The sequence below is a fragment of the Meles meles genome, chromosome 16 (assembly GCF_922984935.1).
Source record: "Meles meles chromosome 16, mMelMel3.1 paternal haplotype, whole genome shotgun sequence".
Classification (NCBI taxonomy): Eukaryota; Metazoa; Chordata; class Mammalia; order Carnivora; family Mustelidae; genus Meles; species Meles meles.
The window spans coordinates 68,814,867-68,828,424 of NC_060081.1; the positions used below are offsets into that span (position 1 = coordinate 68,814,867).

General features: G+C 57.1%; 1 protein-coding gene across 2 annotated transcripts in view; it reads right to left on the reverse strand.

Annotated features, from left to right (window-relative positions):
* The window catches only part of CDH22 (cadherin 22), a 121,094-nt gene extending 111,064 nt beyond the window's left edge, over positions 1-10,030 (reverse strand). For both annotated transcript variants that reach the window (XM_045980174.1, XM_045980175.1), the window contains exon 1: positions 9,745-10,030. The gene's annotated coding sequence lies outside the window, so the exon portion shown is untranslated. The remainder of the gene's footprint in view (positions 1-9,744) is intronic.
* Between the last annotated feature and the right edge of the window lie 3,528 nt (positions 10,031-13,558).

Genomic DNA, 13,558 nt, shown 5'->3' on the forward strand with positions numbered 1-13,558 from the left:
TATTAGGCATCTCCAAATGCTCCTGGTTGGGCTTTACCAGGGCTCGGCCTACCGGAGGCTCATAAGCAGTGTATCTTGGATGGATGAATGAGTTGCTGGATTGATGGATGAATAACAAAGAGATGAAAAAACAGGTGTTAGTGGCGGTGGTGGGTGACATGTAGATAGATGGAGGGTGGAGGTGGGTGACCTGTGGGCAGATGGATGTTTAAATGGAGGTGGGTGGGCAGGCGGATGATGGATGGATGGATGGATGGATGGATGGATGGATGGATGGATGGACAGGTGAGTGGATGGATGGATGGATGGATGGATGGATGGATGGATGGATGGACAGGTGAGTGGATGGATGGATGGATGGATGGATGGATGGATGGACAGTTGGGTGGGTGGATGGATGGATGGATGGATGGATAAACAGGTAGGTGGGTGGGTGGTTGGATGGATGGACAGGTAGGTGGGTGGAAGGATGGATGGATGGATGGCAGGAAGGATGGTTTAGACAGGATGTTGGATCGATGAATGATCTCAGCTGGCATCTCAACTTTTCCCCATATCTCCCAAGTATAGACTCCCTAACTTGATTAATGGCACCCCAGTTCTCTAAGACACCCAGGTCTGAGAACTGTCATATTTCACTTCTTCCTCATTTCCCAGAACCAAGCAGCTCTGAGACCTGCGGATCTGATTTCCTGGGTGCCTTTTCCCTTTGGCCCCAGTTCTCCGTGAACTTATTTAAGGCCCCCAGCTGGTCTCCTGGATGACTTCAGCTGCCCGTGCCCTGTGCTTCCTTTCTCCTTCCTTCAACCTGATCCTGAAACAATGCCATTGGCATGACCTTCCTGTAGCTCAACTCCAGTCAACGACCTTTAATGTCTCCTAACTGCCAGGAGCTCCCCACTTCCAAATTCAGCTGAATCGTCCCTTTGGGGGCCTCTCTTATTCCTCTCCCTTATGTACTCTATACTGGGTAGCCTGGCTGTGGCCCAGACATTCACCACGCTTCCCTTTCTTTGCTCATGCTGTCCCTCCCACTTGGAAAGTCCTCCCTGTCACTTCCACTCGTGGCAATACCATCCTAGACTTCAACATACAACTCCAGCGCTGCCTCCCCCATGAAACCTTCCCGAATCCCTTCAACTGGCTATCATGAAGCAAGCCACTTCATCAAGACACATTTATTGAGCACCTACTATGTGCCCAATTGGCTTAAGGGCCCTAATGATGGGAAGGGGAGGATACCGGATGAGGAAGACACAAACATTCACAGCCTGCTTCTGAGCATGCAGGTACGCGCAAACGCATACAGAAGTCAAAGGGGGAAAATAAAGGCAAAATAGTGTAATGTTCACAGTTAATGAGTACAGAGCACTCACTTTGGGCTAGGCACTGTTCTAAGGGCTTTCCTCCTAGTAACTCATTCAGTTGTCTCAATGGACCTATGAGGTAGGGACAGATGAGGAAACTGAGGCCCAAGGCCGGGCAATTCTTCTAAGATCGGCCAGCTAGTAAGTGGCGGAGCAGCGGCAGAAGCAAGCAGTCCCACTGCTGGTCTGTGCTCCCAACAGGGCACCACGGCAGGTGGCTGGACAGAGACCATCATGACAGGGTGCGCTCTGACCTCCCAGTCCTCCTCCGCACTGTGATCTCCTCCCCTGCTGCCCTAGCCCTCAGCCCTGCCAGCTCAGGCGAGGGGCTTATGTGAAAAAAATGAAAATGAAAGAAAAGGAGATCTGCCCTGGGCCTCAGTTCCCCATCTACCTAATGGGCTTGGGCACATCTGTCCCGAAAGGCCTTTTCACCTCTAAAATGTATCATCCGAAGCCCTTGGGAGCCTCTTGGCCTCGGGACCTGGCTGCTTGTCCCAGGAACTCCCTGTTGTCGCTGGATCTGCCCCTGCAACCCCAGGGACGGTCACCCCAGTCATCTGAATCTGTCCGGCTCGTCAGTGCCCATCATCCTGTCTGCCCACTGACCTGTGTCCTACTTGCCTCGGCTCCCCATCCATCAGCCTGCCTGGGTCCATTCACCTTGTGTTCTCTGCCTGCCTGCTGTCTGTCATTCTGCCCATCACACAGACACACACAGACACGAATCCACCCGCCCACAGAGAGGTAGGATGAGGCCTCTCATTTCTTGGTCCCAGAGAAGTCCAGTCTTAACATTAGAAGCTACTTCCCAGGAGCCAAAGCCGTTCTCTGCCATCCGGCACTGCTCCCTTCCCCGGGGACCCCCAGCTCCCTCCTTGCCGGGCCCAAGGGCTTCCTACTCAAGGAGTCTGGTCAGAGCCACACACCTTCTGCCAAAATTATCCAAATTGTCCCCAAGGAAATCACCGGACAAGACCGTGAAGATGTGTGTACAAGGATGTTCATCGCAGACCTGTTTGTAATCACAAAGTGTTGGAAACCACCCAAATGTCCACCGGTGGGGGCTGGTTAAATGAATTATGGGCCAGCCACACAATGGAGAACCACGCAGCTCTTAAAAAATGATGATGTAGATGTATATTTATCGAAATGGCAAGACAGTCACAATATATTATCGAGTGAAAAAAAGCAGGTTACAAAGGCATATGTATAAAGCAAGATGCCATTTTTATTTTTTAAAAATCTATATATGTCAAGAAGGATGTGCACTGAAATGTTAGCCAAGTGGTGGTGGGATTATGGCTAATTAAAAATACTTTCTTATATAAAAAGACACACACACACACACAGAAGTTGACACATGCATATGGCGTCACTCTGGAGCTGACAGCCACCAGCCCAGCATGGCACCAAGTCACCCTTTGTCTGTACTTCTGCTCTTTCCCCCAATCCTAGGAGGTAGGTTTATTAAAGCCATTTTACAGACGAAGAAACAGAGGCTCGTTCAGCTCGGACGTGGCAGAGTCGGGATTTTTAAACTTGGCTTTCTCTGACCCCAGAGCCCATGACCTTAATCAGGAGGTTGTCGTGGTCTCTCATTTTATTTATCTCTAACTTGCCTGTTTTGTTTTTTTTTTTAAAGATTTTATTTATTTATTTGACAGAGAGAAATCACAAGAGAGGCAGGCAGAGAGAGAGGAAGGGAAGCAGGCTCTCCGCTGAGCAGAGAGCCAGATGTGGGACTCGATCCCAGGACCCTGAGATCACGACCTGAGCTGAAGGCAGCGGCTTAACCCATTGAGCCACCCAGGAGCCCCACTAACTTGCCTGTTTTAAGAAAAATTGCATATGTTTACTTGGGTGAAGAAATGACAGAAGTTAGTAAGACACGGAGGAAAAAAGGAGACAGGGCAGCGTGCCCTCAACCTCTGGCAGGCTTTCTGCTGGCCCGTCCTTCCCTCCTCCATAGGTGCCCATACAGCCCGCGGGGGAGGGAACCGGCGGCCCTGGAGAGGACTGGGGCTTACTGGGGAGGACTGGGGCTTATGTTTTGCATATGGCAATGCTCCCCAAGCCCACGTTTAATTCAGCGAGGGTAGGGAGTGCTCGCCTTGTGCCTTATGCCGTGCTAGACACTGGGTTGACCCCGATGGAGAAGCCCGGTGCCCACCTTCCGGATCTTTTCATCGATGGCTGGATTTCTCAACCTCAGCTCTATCAGCAATTTGGGCTACACGATTCTGGGTTGAGGGGGGCTGTCCTGGGCCCTGCGGGATGTTTAGCAACATCCCTGCCTTCCACCCACTAGATGCCACTAGTAGCCTCCTACCCAGCTGTGACACACAGAAACGTCTCCAGACATTACCAAATGTCCCCTAAGAGGCAAAACCGCCCCTGGTCAAGAACCACGGGGATAATAATACCAAGGAGGCAGTAAAAGGAAATCTAAATGAATTGCTGTGGGGCTCAGTAGAGGTAGGAGGCATGTGTGAATCCATAGGCCAGAAAAGTCTTCCTGGGATGCACCTGCCCTTGGAATGTGAGGGTCCCTCAAGGTTCTTTTCATTCTACAGACTATCCTGCATGATCTCGTGCGTTCCGTGGGTTCGAAGATCTACTTCCGGCCTCGAGCTCCCAGGATGGGTCCAGTCCTTCCTGCACAACTGTCCTTCGGGCATCCCCACCAAATGTCCCACCAGCGTGGCCCCTGCCTCTTCTCAAAAGCCCTTCCTCCCATGACCCACACAGCCTCCCAAGTCACAAACAGGGGCTCCCCTGCTCCCCCACATCCAGGAAGTCTCTCAGCCCTGTCCATTCGGCTCTGCCAGCTCTCGCAGGTCTTCCTCGGCTCCCCCCGCCTGGCCACCAGCAGAGCCAGACCCCATCTTCCCCGCAAACCGTTCTCCAACCAACAGCAGGGCAAGGTTTCTAAAGGCAAACCCCACCATGCCACTCCCGTGCTGAAAACCCTTCAGTGCCCCCACTGCTCCCCGACCAAGTCCGGTCTCCCGCTGTGGTTTCCAAGACCCACGGGGACCTGCCTGCTGTCCACCTTGCTGGCCTCATCTCCTGTAACCCACACTGCATCCCAAACTCTGTATGTTCCTCTTTAGGCAACTGAACTTGCCGTTCGTCCAATATTCCTCCTCCCCTCTGGGCCTTGGTACCCCTTACTTCTTGGCCCGGAGCCTGTTTTCCCTGCCCTCATCCTCTCTCCCAGCCTTCATCCCCCAGATCGCTGCTAACCAACCAACAGGTCCCCGCTTAAACACCCCTTCCTCCAGGAAGCATCGGCGGCCCAACCCTTCCCCTGGGGCCACAGTGGGCTCTTGAGAACTGTTTGTCAGTCTCCTTTCTGGGACTACTGGGTTCCTCTTGGCTGGGATCCTGTCTACTCACTCATCATTGTGTCGCTAGCATTTACTACAATGCTTAGCGCAGAGTGAACTCCTAGCATGTACGTGTAAATATCTATTTTTTTTAAAGATTTTATTTATTTATTTGACAGACAGAGATCACAAGTAGGCAGAGAGGCAGGCAGAAAGAGAGAGGGGGAAGCAGGCTCCCTGCTGAGCAGACAGCCCGATGTGGGGCTCGATCCCAGGACCCTGGGATCATGACCTGAGCTGAAGGCAGAGGCTTTAACCCACTGAGCCACCCAGGCGCCCCTAAATATCTATTTTTAACTGGATAATGAACGGATGGACGGTAGACAGACAGACAGGTAGGCAGACGCAAGGAATAGGTCCTACTTGAGTTGGGTTTTTAATGATTTGGAAGATCTTCGAGGGAAGGGCGTTCAGGTAGAAGGGCAGGTGTGGCTGAACGCGGGAGTGTCGGATTGGAGGCACAGTGGGAGATAAAGGAGGATGCAGACGGATTACAAGGACCTTGAATGTCACGGTGCAGAGTCTGGACTTAATTCAGTAGGCGATGGGGAGCCATGGAAGGGTTTTAATCAAACAAGTGACATGATCCCACCTGCGTTAGAGAAAGATCGCTCTGGCTGCAGTAGGGATTGCGGATCGAGGCTGGGAGACCAGGAAGGAGGCTGCCACTAGGCAAAGTCAGCGAGGTCTGAGTCAGAGCAGGGAGCGTGGGACGGATGGAAGTGGGGGAAAGGGAGAGACCAGGGTGCAGTGAATCTGTGGATGCCCCAACTGCACGCAGGGACTGGGCTGTCCCTTGAAGGATCCTGAGGTCAGAGAGAGATCCTGGTGATTTCGACAGAATTCCACCTTCCTGCAGGCAGCCAAAGTCATGCGCAAAACCAGAGGAACACCACGTTTGGGCACCGGGGGAACCAAGGGACACAAACGGAGGGATGATAGTAACAATACTGCTTCCTTTATGGAGTATCCCGCATGCCAGGCACAACGCTGGGCACCACACACACCGTGCACATTTAGTCTTCACACAACCCAATGAGGCAGGCATGTCTTTTTCTTCTTTTTTTCCTCCTCCATTTCACAGAGAAGAAAACCGTCTCCGAGAGGCAAAGTAATTTACCCGAAGTCACACAGCCAGAAAAATCACAAATCCAGGCTGGCCTGACGCCCACGGCCATGTTCTCAGTCAGTTATTTATATACACAATAGAGGGAGCTGGTAGCCAACGGATGAGGGAAGGTTTGTGGGTCTGATGAGGAAGCAAGAAGTTCCCAGCCCAATCCCAGAGTGAGAGAAGGAAGGGGCCTGCTGATGGGACGTGAAGGAACAGTGTGTGTGGGGGGGGGGTGGGCAGAAGGGGAGAAGGAATTCACCCTGGTCGCTACACTGCCTGTGTTCAGACCCAGATTCAAATATTCAGAAAGGGGTGCCCCACAGTGAGAGAATTGTGAGCAGTGAGTGTGAGAAGGAGTGAGCCATGCTTAATCTCCAGTTGGGCCACCTTAGTGGGAATTAAAGAAAGGCATCTTCCCCCGGGGGCATTAGCCTTACAGACCTATGGCCCGTTAGTATATGAAGACTTTCTTGTAAGTGAGGCAAAGATGTTCCCTTCTCCAGGAGGACACGGTCTGCCGTTATGGCACCTGATTTGTTGAGTGGAACTTATGATGGATTTCAGCCTCTATTCTGCTGCACAGAGTGGGCTCGGAGAATCGACAACCTGTGCAACTGTACGTGACGGCTATGTCTCCAACCACTCTGTCCTGTATCCATTTCCCAGCAGCTACTCTGCACCATCCTGGACCAGAAAATATTTCCTCTGACATATAGGGCTTCGACCATTCCACAGACAAGTCTCTTGTTAATCCTTGCCTCCTCCATGGGGAAAAGAAAAAGTCTGATTATACCCACTGCCCTGATGAAAAAGTTGAGGTTGGAGACTGTCCTGATGGTGGAGCAAAACCAAACCAAACCATACAAGGCCTTCTTCAGAGAGGCCTGTATCAAAACACAAAGTTCCAGGAAGCAGAGGCCTCTATTCACGAGCTCCATCTTAAGGGCACGCCGACATGCCCAGGAAGGTGGAGGGTACGCCCACCCCCACTGGGAGCAGGAGGCTTCTCTCCCCTGGTGTGGCCTGGGTCTTCTCCCAGTCTGACCCGAGTAGAATCTCCCTCTTGTCCCTGACCCCTAGCGCCCTCTTTGGGTCAACTCCGGGGCAGGACGGGGAAGTCCCCAGCCCAAGCCACCTTAGGGTCTCCTCTTCTCTGAGAAGTCCCTGACTCTGTCCTCAGCCCCCACCCCCTCCCAGGCCAAGAGAGCCGGCTGCTGCCCGAGTTATATAAACAGGAATCATTCTCTCTCTCTCTCAGTATCTGAGGCTGCATTTCCGAATGGAGCTTCCTGATAGATGAGAAAGGAGGGGAAAAGAAAGAACAGAAACAGGACAGGAATTGCAGTTGGCTGACTCCTATCATCCATGTGCTAAATAAACGGGCTGTTCCAAACTTTGCTAACCGGGAAGAGACAGGCCCTCCCGGGGTCCCTCCCCAGCCTTGTCGGTAAAGGCCTCTGGAAAGCCAGAGCGGTGGCCAGCAGATTGGAAGTCCTACCTCTAGGCACGATCATTCCAGACCACCAGAAACACTGGCGATCACACACTTTATGGAAGGGCTGAGACTTGCTTGGGGCTGCACCACACCTTTAGGGGCCCAGCTCTGTCCTCAGTGTCTTTCCCTTACGCTTCTGCACCAAAAGCACTGGGACAGCTTCCCCTGGGTACTGGCTTAGGAGCTCGGTGGGTTGAAATGTAAACACCTCTTGCATTTAAGCAAAGTATCTTCTTGTTCTGCTTGCCATTCAAAGGCAAGAACCAGTTCCACTTCCCCCCTCCCCCCAGACCTGCCCTACATATAAGGAGAGCTGGTGAGGCCTGGAAGTCAGGGCTCCTGGGCCCCCATTCTGGCTCTGGATGGAGCTTCCTTTGTGACCCAGGCCTCGGTTTGCCATACTTTAAGATGGGAAGGAGGGAAGCCCAGGTGGTCGCAGTGCGGAATAGGGGAGGGAAGGGGTTTCTTGTCTGCAAGAGTCGGCTGAGGGAGCCCTGCAGGAGGGGCAGCTGGCCCTTGGCAGAGAGAGACCTGGTTGGCTTTGCAAAGTACCTTCCCCAGAGACGGCAAGAGGTGGTCCCAGAAGGGCACACAGACTCCCCCATGAAGCAGTGTTTAAATATTGACAATGGCCTGACCTGCCAGGAGGAATGGAAGAGCAGCGTCCCAGACCCTGGGAAGGGAAAGGAGTCAGGGTGGAGTGGAGAAGTGGCCGGCGCGGGCAGGGGGCTGGGGAGCAGGTGACCGCGACGGAGAGAAACTGGGGCAGGCCAAGTGGAAGATGAGCGGGAGAGATATGGTCATAGGTGAGCAAAGACCAAAGGATGCCCTTATAGGTGTAGAGGCCAAATTCCAAGAAGGGCTGGTGGATAGGGGGAAAAGTTGGAGGGGGGCACTGATGGACAAGTGTGGGGGGTACCAATGAGGAACAGAGGGTCACGGTGGTTAGGGAGGAGCCTCTGGGTTCCAAGGCCATGGTGATGCTGGTACTGGGCAGGGACTCGGATTAGAGGAGGAAGAGGGTAAGATCCAGAACCCGGTTAGTGGCCCACGGAGGGCGAGCTGCAGGCAAAGCCCTCAAATGGGCCTCGGCCTGTGCTGTGTACCTTGGCTAGCCTCAGGGACCCAGAGAGAGCTGGAATAGGACCCAAAGAAACCGGAGTCAGCCTGCGCAACCTCTGGCCCGGCCTGAAGGGCTGGAAGGGCTGACTGCGAAGGAAGAACCAAGAACCTTCCCAGGAGCACGAGTGTCCGAAGCCTCCGGGCGGCTTCAAACTGCGGCGTCTCTGCCCGCCACCAGGGGGTGCCCTGCAGCTCGGGGAGACCTCGGGGGACTCCCGATGAGCTCCTCCCGCCGCAGCCCAGCCTGGAGGTCTCCAGCCGCGCCCTAGCTGGGGTAGGGACCTGACAGTGCTAGAGAAGAGGAAGAAGGGAGGTCAAGTATCGAGGAGCTAGGGAGACAGGTTCCGGCCGTGCCCACCGCCGGGCGCCGGGCACCAAGCGTGCCCATGAAATCTACAGCTACCCCTTCAGCGTCCCGGCCCCAGAGGGTCAGTCCCAAGTGGCCGTCCCCTTGGACTTGAGGCCGTCGGGCCCGATCCTTCGCCCATGCAGGGGCAGTGTTCCCGGAGCCCGGTCCTAGGGAAGACGGCAGCGCGGCCCCTCGCTCACCGCGGGTCCGCCGGCCGGTCCGACGGCCCGAGGGCGGCCGGGTCGCGCTGATTGAGCCGGCGGGGTCCCCGTGAGCCAGCTCCCCGCTCCCCCACGAGGTGGCCGCAGCCGTGCGTGTCGCCGCGCCTCGAGTCTGCCTCTGGGTGCCCCCGGACGCGGCACGACCTCGCACACACACACACCGCGCGCTCACGCTCGCGCCGTGCGGTATTTCCCGGCTCCGGACCCCGCCTCTGGGAGGGGCCCGGCAGCCGAGCCCCGGCAGCAGGGGGTGGGGGAGCGGGGAACGCCTGGGTCCCGGCCCCCGGGTAGGAACCGCGCGCCCCCTCCCCAGCCCCTCTCCGCGCGCGGGCTTGGCCCCCGGCACTGCCACCCCGCGGCCCGCTGGGGGTCCCGGCGGCTCCCGGCGCGCGGCGGGCGGGGCGGGGTGGGGGGGGCGGGGGGCCGCGGGCTCCGGGCCGAGAGGCGGCTCGGCTCCGCGCCGGGGAAAGTTTGGACGTGGGAAACTCCCTCCCGCCCGCCCAGCCGAGAGGAGGGGGCGCGCGGGGGCCGGGCGCGGGCACCCGGGCTCCCCCTGCGGCGGGAGGCTCGCCCCCCGCGCCGCCCGCCGGGCCGCTCCCGCCGGCCAGGGGGTTTCCTCCCGGCCGGGCAGCCTCCCCTCGGCGGCGATCCGGCCGCCCCTCCCGCGGCGCCCAGCGCCCTTACCTCGGGGAGCGGCCCGGGGCTGCCCCCAGTCCTGCCGCCTCGGGACGCTGCGTGCGGCGGGCGAGTCCGGAGCCCGGCGGCCGCCCGGAGGAGCCGGAGGGAGAGCGGGCGCGAGAGGGGGAGCCGCGGCGGCGTGTGCGCGCGTGTGTGTGTGTGTGAGCGAGAGAGCGAGGGAGTGAGCGAGCGGGAGCGAGGGAGTGTGCGTGTCTGACTAGGGGGGAAGTGTGCAAGGGACGGATCCCTTCCTTCCTCCCGCAGCCTCTGGTGGAGACTCGGAGAATGCAGCGCCCGCCGGGCAGGAGCGCCGCGCCGCGCCGCAGGCGGCCGTGGGGCCCGGACCCCGCAGCCCCGGGAGCCCCGGCCCCCCCAGACCCCCTGCCCGGGTCGCGCCCCTCCTCCGCCGGGAGGGGCCGGCCTCGCCAGCGCCCTGGGCGGCCCAGACCCAGGAAACCCCTGGGGTGGGGGGGCGGCACCCCTCCTTCCTTCGGCGCCAGATCCGCGCGAAAGGAGCGCCCCCAGGAGGGGGACCGTCTCCCTCCCCGCCTGGCAGCTCCCCAGAGGTCCCGCTTCCAGATCCGACCCTTCCCCCTCACCCGACTTTCCTGCGTCTAGGGTTCCCCATTTCCCTCCCACTCCTATGGGAGACGGGCTGCGGAGGAGAGGGGACGCAGGGGAGGGAGAGGGGGCGCAGGGGAGGGAGGGGGGTCAGGCTTCTCCAGGGGCCGCCCTGGCTGGCCGCCCCGGAAAGGCCCCTGCACACAGCCACCAGTTTCAGAGGCAATCACTGTGCTTTGAAGTGGACAGAGGCCGGGGTCCAGTCCCCAGGGAGGTGCTAGGTCAGCTGTCCCAGGAAGAGAACTGAGGCTTTTCCTCTTGGCGGGGTTGGAGAGGTGATGGACATCACTGCAACTGAGGAAGTAAGCAGGCGAGGCAGCCCTATCCTAAGGTTTAGCGCTCCCTTGGCCCCCAGAGCCTCCCAATAACCACCCCCGCCCTCCCCACTCCCATGAAACACCAAGCAGGTCTGGTTTCCCGTTCTCTTGAAACTCAAGCTGCCGCTGCCAGAGGTCTTTCCCACCCTGCCCGGCTTCATTCTCCTGGCTGCAGTGGCTTCCTCTTCAGACCCCCACGCAGCCTAAGTGGGGAGCGACCCCCCCCCCCCCCCACCTATCAGTTCACAACATGAGGTTGTTCAGCAGGAGGTAGGCTAGGACCAGCAGCTTCCATAGATCTACCCCTTGTGTTGGGTTGGGAGACATCTGAGAGCTGTCAGATAGGCAGGTACAGGGTAACAGGGGACACCACCACCATCTCCTTCTGTCCTGCCCTGCCGTCACCCACCAGACACAGACCAATATCTGATCAGCCGCTGAAGTTCAGGGTAAGAGAGAGCAGGACCTGCCAGGGCCCCAGTGGGGACCCCCAGGCCCAGGCTCTAGCTCACCCCTGTCGAACACTCATTCTCCTTCCTTCTCTAATTTCCATCCAGCCCCTTGCCTCCTCCCTGCTGACTGGACTCTTCTCTCCCTCTGGCGCCCCTTCCTCTAAACTCCATCACACTTTTGTTTATTTTGAGATTTATCCTCCATCCTGCCAGCCCATTCCCTCCCTCTCTCCAATTAGGTTTATTCCCTGTCGTTGATCTCTCCCAGCCCTGCTTTGTTTGGCCCTCCTTCGTGTCCCCCCTTCTCTCCTCCCCTCTTCTCTCTATTCTTAGCCTCTACTCTTCGGTGCTTTCTGAGACCGAGAGGCCAGCCCCTCCCAGGGGCTTCTCCTCACTTTCTGTTCTCTCTCCCCTTGGACTCACTTTCTTTGGCTCTTTGGTCCAGCTGCCCTCCGCCCCTGCCCCCGCCTTGCTGACCCAGCCTGGAGTGGGCTGTTCACACAGGGCTCAGACCTACTTAATCATCCACAGGTAGTTCTGGCCTGGGACACTTGCTTTCACATCTGCATACATACAGTAGGTGCTCAATAAATGTTTGTTGGATGAACTACTCTCACATCTTTCCTCTGATCTCTCTCCTCTCCTCGCTTCTCCCTGGGACTCTATCAGATCCCCCGCTGCATATCCTCTTTCAGCGACTCCTCTTCTCAGACTCCCACCATTCCCTCCAATTCCTCCTTCCTCCACTTGCCTCCGAGTGGCCACTCCATGCCAGGCACTGTGCTAGGCTCCGGGCACACACTGAGGTCTCCGTCAATGACTACCGAGCCCTGGCTGTGGGCTGTGATTTTGCTTTTAAGTTCTCACAACCGGTTCTAATAGAAGCCCCCTTTTTAAAAAGGAGGAAACTGAGGCACAGGGTGTTGAGACCTTAAAGTCACACAGACATTAAGACATTAAGGTCACACAGCGGGGAGGTCAATTTGGTGCACTCTGGGCTGCACTTGGGCTGGGAGAAGGTGAGTGGGGACTTCAGCTGCCGTGTGACAGGGGCGGCAAGAGGCAGGGTGACAGAGGAAGCCCTGGGCAGAGGACAGCAGTGGCCCATGAAGGCTGCATGACGTGGGGCAGGTCACCTCCTCAGTGCTGTCCCGCAGATCGGAGGAGAGGGTAAGAGCAGTAGTTGGCATCGGGAGCACACGCCCTGGGTTGGCCCCAGGGCCAAGTGCTTCACACTTATGACTTCAGTTGATTCTCATGGCAACCAACTTGGAACTGTATAGTTGGGGAAACCAAGGCACAGGGAAACTACACAAGTCGCCTAGGGTCGCACAAGTACTTTGTGGCAGAGCGGGGGTTTAGAAGGAGGCAGGCTGGGACCTGGGACCGGCCCGCCCAGAGCTAGCTCTGTTAACATGGGGGAGGGTCTGAAAAAAGCTTTGTTGTGGGGGCTGTCCTGCACGAGGGAGAAAGTTCGGTGGCATCTCTGGCCCCTATTCACTAGACCCCAGTAATGTGCCTCCCTCCTTGTGACCACCAAAAAGGTGCCCAGGCATTTGTCACTTGTCCCCTTGTCCCTGGGGGGCAAAATCACCCCCAACCGAGAGTCACTGCTCTAGTCTGACTGGCTTAAGAGCCAGGCCTGCCCCAGGGTACCTGGGGGTTGGGAGGGGTGTAGGGGTGAGGGAGGAAGAGCAGGGACCAGAGGGGGGAGGCACAGACTGCTGTAAGCTCCAGGGTCTGCGGCCTCCCTCCCTGTAATCTCCCGGACTGCACTAGCTCACCGGCCCATGTGTGTCTCCTTGTTTCATCCTTTTATGTCTGTCTGTTGTCTTCTCACCACTGGCCACTGTCTCCCCTTCCCAACAACCTCCAATGGGGTCTCTGCCTCCTTCTCTCCATCAGCCTTCCTTTCTGGGTCTTTCTGACTTGTTATCTCTGACTCCTCTTTTTTGTCTCTATCTGTTCCTCTACTCTTCTCTCTGGCTATCTTTCCCCTCTCCCTCTCCCTCTGTCTCTCTCTCTCTCTCTCCCTCTCTCTCTCCGTAAACTAGACTCTCTGTGAGTCTTTCTCTATCCCTTTCCTTTGTCTGGTCACCTCTGCCCCTCAGCCTCCTTCTCCCTTCTGCCTGGCCTACTGGGGCTCTCTGTCCCCATTCTCCCTCTCCTTCCCCTCCTGCTCTCTCCTACCCTCCCTTCTCCCTTTCAGCCTTCTTCTCCCCACCCTCCCTTCCTTCCCTCCTCCCTCCCTTCCCTCCCTTCCTTCCCCCTTTTCCCCTCCCTCCCTGCTCTCCCTCCTTTCTTCCTTTCTTCCTCCCTCCTTCCCTCCCTCCCTCTTTCCTTCCCCTTTCCTGCTCTGTCCTTCTAGTCTGCTCCCTCTCTTCTCCCCTCCTCTCTCTCCCTCCTCCTCCTCCCCTTTGTCTGTGGGAG